General features: G+C 38.9%; 1 long non-coding RNA gene across 1 annotated transcript in view; it reads right to left on the bottom strand.

Annotated features, from left to right (window-relative positions):
- LOC106941323 (uncharacterized) overlaps positions 1–5,254 on the bottom strand; it is a 17,544-nt gene extending 12,290 nt beyond the window's left edge. Inside the window, exons 1-2 of the long non-coding RNA XR_001423330.1 lie at positions 5,244–5,254; positions 1,131–1,135 (exon numbers count right to left, since the gene is read on the bottom strand). This is a non-coding gene — a long non-coding RNA (uncharacterized LOC106941323). The remainder of the gene's footprint in view (positions 1–1,130; positions 1,136–5,243) is intronic.
- Between the last annotated feature and the right edge of the window lie 736 nt (positions 5,255–5,990).

The following is a 5,990-nucleotide window of genomic DNA, read 5'->3' as shown; positions in this document are numbered from 1 at the left end:
ACTGGGAACGGGGATGATTCGTCCAAGCTCTAACTACCTTCATCCAGACGTTATGCCCCGCCTCAGTTCATAACCCAGGCATCGGAGTAGCCCCGCCGATGTCCGGACTCATGAACCACGCCTGTTCACGGCAGCTCACCCCCTGATTATTAACGTGCACTTGGTAACCGACTTGGATAATTTTAGCGACTAGGAATAAGTCCCAGGGACATTATTTATCTGAACTAAAGAACGTACGAAGCCACCCTAAGTTACTAGGACCATAAGCCTTAATTTTACATTGACCAGAGAACTTATATTTAAAATGACTCAGTTAATTTGACTGTCCACAACTTAATTAGACTTTAGTATTTTTATTAGCAAGCTTTAGCAGGGGAAAAAGGACATACAGCATTTCAATAAAAATTAAAGAAATTAAAACTTTAGAGAATCATCAGAAATTATTCCTACTTCTAGCCCTACTCTGTGTCCTAATCTAAATAGAGGTTTCAGGGGGAGGCAGTGATACTCGAACCCAGATGCAGAGACGATCTTGGCAGAGGAAACTTTAACGTCCATGGATGGAATCCTGTCTTTGTCTCGGCAGAATCCCTTCAGAATAAATCCAAGTTGAACTGGTGTGAATCCTCAACGAACTCAGTTCTTTATCCAAAAAGGATCTTGGTATATTCCCCATGTCCACTACAGCATCGATGAAATCCTTTGGGTTGAGTGTGAGGCCACATTCGAATCAGAGTCCCGGTTTGTGGGTAAACGGATCTTGTCCCTTTCTCTGGCAGCGAGCAGTCATCCCGGGGTGTCTTTACTCAGGCCTCATCTGACTCTGCTTCTCCATCTGCTCGACTCGAACGCTGCGGAACAAAGAACCTCGATCCTCCTGTCTGGTGTCTTTTTATTCTTATCAGCAGCCACACACTTTCTTTCCTCATGGACGTTTTTACTTGACGTCAACTGTTCTTTAGTTAGCCTCAGACTACAGATGAACTTTATTTCTCCTGAGCTGCACTTTCAGTTCCCTGTCTGAATTCTGCACCTGTTTCCTCCGTACTGACTGCTAGGACAGATGATCTCATATCCATCACCATCTTGGAGACATGATGTCTGTTCTAATGACCTAATGTCTTGGTCACCTCTGCTCTCCTATCAGTTCCTCTTTCTCCCTGACCCTTCACCTGCCATCTACCTCCAACACAACATCAGTGACCTTTAGTTACAGTTACACATTTCACCACATTTCAAGTTCAATGTCAAAATCACATTTATAACCTTTTAGTTTCTCTGATTTAGCATTCATTTATAATTTTATAATAACCATTACTTATTAGTTACCCTTATTATAATCATGATGTGTTATTACAGACATTTCTGAAAAGAAACCAAGAATAATTCATTATTCTAATTATTTGACACCATGTTACAGTTACTTCTTTCACCTTTAAGAACTTCCATAAGTATAAGAGTAAATATTCTTATAATCAAACCAACATCAACCACTGGTTAAACCAATTTTAACTATTAGTTTAATCATAAGTTATCATTATTAATTTAAGTATTTTACTCTGGGTTTTATCCAATTACTCAAAATGTTTAGATTTTATTCTTTAAACCTTTAATGCTCCGAAATGAGCACTCTGAACTATTTTTAATCACTGCAGGCTGGAAACTTCCTCTTTCTCCAGGAAACCTGCTTTTCCTGTCCCATGACTCTCTTTCTAACTGATTATGATTTTTTATGATTAAATAGAAAAAAGTAGAATTAAAGCAAAGTTTGCAGGACACAATAACAACAGGACACAATAACAACACACACAACCAGATTACTTTTATTACCGTCTGACTCTACTGTTGGTTCTTGATGTCACCTGTATAATCAGTTTTAAAGATAACTTTATTTATTTTTATTATTAAACTAAAATCTCCAGCATGGGGAAGTGGGATGAGCTCGACTTTTCTCGACACACATGAGGATTCTGTATTAGTGATTAATATCACTTGTGATATTAATCACAACTGATAATATAGAGCAGAATATTTAATTTCTGCTCCAGAAATTAAATATTCCATTTTGAAATCAATACATTTACTTTTTAATTGGTCACCAAATGATTTATATAATAAATGTCGGCCAGTAAATGGGTCAAAATCCTTTAAAAAACAAAAATAGAATTACATCCAGTGACTGTACATTACAAGAAACACAAATTAAACACAACAATTTAATTCACATAAAATTAATGCAGTAATCATCTTTGTAACAAACGTTTCAAACATTTCGGTCAGAATGTTCAGTAGATTGATTTTATTTCCTGAAGTTTTTTGAATTTTATTTTAAAATAAAAAAACAGACATTTTGACTCTCCCAAATGAAAGTACAACAATGACAATAGAATAATTCAGTTTAATTATTTTTGTTGGGATTGCTGTTTTTCTTCCTTTGTCCACCAGAGGTCGCTGGGAGATTGGCGTTTAGAGTGCGTGGAGTGTCTGCAGCTGGATACCTGTTCACCTGCAGCTCATCATCAGAGGAGCTTTAAAAGGAGGGAGCAGTCAACACTTCAACGCCAGATTGTTGACCAGTAATGGTCCTGCAGGCCACCAGTGTTTTCCTTGTGACAACCTGTTTTCTTGTGAACCCTTACTAATTGTTCTGTACCTTTTTAGGAGCTTCATCGTGATGTATTTGGATCCATCCACACGAAGCTCTCAAGCTCCTGGTGTTTCCTTCTGTGAACCCTCTCCTTGTGACGCTGGCAGAAGTTACCCGCCGGTTGCCCAAGCTCCACTTACATCCTCGTTGTCTTCTCACACTCCTCTGGAACTCGATGTTGACTGACTCCCTTGCCTGGATCCTCGGTGAAAAGAAGAACTTACCTGTCCGCTCTCCCACACCATCCACCTCAACAGCTCCTTCAGTTGGCCCGTAGCAAGTCCCTCCATCAAGACCTCAATTCAGGAACCTTCAGGTCTCCCCACCATTCAGACTGAGATCCACCCAAACGTTTCAGTCCAGACAGTATGTTGCAATTTTCCCACTGACTTTGAACTCACCATCAACCTATTCCCTTCCAGTCCAGTCCCCTAGTTGCCGATCCCCTGAAGACTCCTGAACTTTTGATTGTCTGTTCATTGTAATAGATATATTTTACTGATGTCTGTTCTCTGCGCAGAATTCTTGCATGTGGGTGAAAAAGCTAAACCAGAACATGACAATTTTGGGCAGAACCAAGTATGATAAATAATGTAATTCATAAGTTCCCCAAATGTTGCTTCTTTCAAAACAGAAAAGATTTCAATGAACTTCTAAACATTCATGTTCCTCCTGGGTCGAGACGATCCAATCAGGGTTTTTCTGTCAGTTCTGATCACCATGAGGGCCAATCACTGCTGATCACAGATATCGATCACATGGATTGGCTGTTAATGTCTCACTTTAGGTAGAAATGCTACAATGTGATCTGGCAAAATGGAGCCATAAAATCACCTAATTTAGACAAAAACATGTTCAATACTTGCAGCTCATGGCTCATTGATTTGTTCTGGTTCTGATGGGTTGGTTCTGACCCAGTGGAGTAATTCAGCAAAACAGGGAGGAGGCAGAGGAACCACATTTGTTTTTCTCAGATTATCTCATGTAGGATACAGAGAAAATGACATTAAAACTTTTTTAAGTTACATGATGCAGCTTTAAAAGAGGTTTAATGTTGTAATAAAACTCTGGCTGGTGAGAGGCGAATGGCGCTACGTCTGTGAAATATTACTCCTCGGTACCGTAGTGGCGGTCCAACAGCAGAGCAGAACCCAGTGTCTTACACTGCTGGTCATCTGGAAACATGACTTAAATTATTTTCCAGGTTATTTGCTTAGTTTCTGACCATCATGCTCATCCAGGTGAGTGTTGGGAATTGTGCTCTGCTCTACCTGCTGTCTGACCGCTCTGTTTTTTGTCAGTCTCAATATAGCCAAACTCCATCAAGTGTTTGTTATTTAAATGTCATTAAATTTGTTGTGTTGATACATTTTGTCGTGTTTCATCCTCGAGGTATTTTTCTGTCATAAGATGTAAACTTCCCTTCACTCTCAGAGCGTTAAAGTTCAACACGACTGTAGCCCTGAGGTAAACTGAGGTTAGTGTAGTTTTGATCCTGCATATTAAGGTTATTAGAAATCTTACATAGTTCAAGACAGGACACAAGTTTATTAAAAGTAAACATTTATGTAGTGATGCATAGCATTGGTGACAGATGTGGATTTCATATTCTTGTTTCTGAAAGAAACACAATAGTATTTTATTTTACTTTAGTATCTAAGTAATATAAAAGGTAAAAGCAGCAATTAAGTAATTTCCTTATTTAGTAATTAAAACTACATTGTTTGTAAATTGACTAAGAGCATTATTTTATGTAAATATTGCAATTTAAAGAAGTATTAGTGTGATGTAAGACGCACTATGTGTTTTATTTGGCTTTGCCATTTGATTGGTCACTGAGACAGTTCGTTCAGTGCGTGACTCGTGATTGGTTGAGAGGAGAGGAGGCGGGAAGAAGAAGGAGAGGAGAGACGCTATGGTGGAGAACGGAGGGAAGACGAGCGGACAAGAAGTGAAGAAACACGGACTGGAGGGAGAGAAAACCGGACAAAGGACGAGATTCGGGGACGTTGGAGAAGCTTGGAGAGCGGTCGGTGCGAGAGGGACGAGACGAGAGGAGGCAGACGCAGGTAATGACGATGGGCTTCGAGCTAAGCTAAGCTAGCTAGCCGCTTCAGCCCCACGTTTTCTGCTGCATTCAATGGCAGTCGGGTTAGTCGGAAAGTCGGAGTTGTTATAGAGAGCAGCATTTTTTATTATTTTATTTAAATTTTCTATTTTTATTAGAACTGCTCCATTGTATTTCATGTTAAGAAGTTTTTAATCTTTCTTAATGGGCAAAAGTCCTGATGATTTCAGACAAATTTTGAAAGTGGAAATATCTGTTATCAGCCATAACATTAATATTTCTGCCCAAATTTTCATATCAATGCATCCCTATATATCAGGAGTGTGAAACTCCAATCTTCAAGTGCCACTGTCCTTCAGTTTTTAGATGTGCCACATGTACAAAACACTGGAATGAAATGGTTTAATTGCCTCCTTCTTATGTAGAAGTTCTCCAGAGCCTAGCTAATGACCTAATTATTGTATTCAGATGTGGTGCAACAGAGGCACATCTAAAAGTTTCAGTGGCCCTTGAGGACTGGAGTTTGACACCTGTGCTCTACATTATATTTAGACTAGATTGTTTCAAGTGGGAAAATAGGAAAACTGCATCCTGTATCATATTTTAAATGTTGATGCTGAGGGTGGAGTGTTTGGTCGGAGACATCAGAAGGTGAGACGGCGACACCAGCAGCCGGTCCTCCACCTCTTGGACTCGGTATAAAGGTCATAAATGTCTCTGCTCAGGTTCTGCATGAGGGGAAACATTCATGGGGATCAACGTTCAGCTGGAGGAACAGGAACAAAACAAAGCTGCAGTGAAACATTAAAGCTGGCAGAATAATGAGTAAACCCCAATTAACTGGTGGAAACTAATCTGGGTAGACAAACCTGGATTTAAATGACCCAAACTTATTGATTATTCTGATGATTAACTGATAAAAAAAATGGGCAAATTCTGAAGATTTTTCATTTGTTTTTTAGATTTTTTAGTTGACCACTTAAGGCTTTTGTATAGTTTTATACATGAAAAGATACAAATAAACAGATAATTAAATCACTTAGAATATATTTACAAAGTTTTTTCCATCTTAAATCCAAAATGTATATATTTTAAACTTTCTAACTTGTTTCCTGCAGTTCCAGGGTGAGTCTTTCTTCATGACTCTTTAAGGAACGAGAAGCTCAATGTTTTTATCCAACCTTGTTATTAATCAGTGAAATAAGTTGGAGGAGAGACGTTTGGTTCCTGCTGCAGCTCAGTGTTAATCTGGTTAATCTGAGAGATTAGCTCCAG

The sequence above is a fragment of the Poecilia latipinna genome, unplaced genomic scaffold (genome assembly GCF_001443285.1).
Source record: "Poecilia latipinna isolate Pla-1442-1.1 unplaced genomic scaffold, P_latipinna-1.0 Scaffold3607, whole genome shotgun sequence".
Taxonomy (NCBI): Eukaryota; Metazoa; Chordata; class Actinopteri; order Cyprinodontiformes; family Poeciliidae; genus Poecilia; species Poecilia latipinna.
The sequence above is the reverse complement of the archived record's forward strand: the minus strand, read 5'-3'. Positions and strand labels throughout refer to the sequence as shown.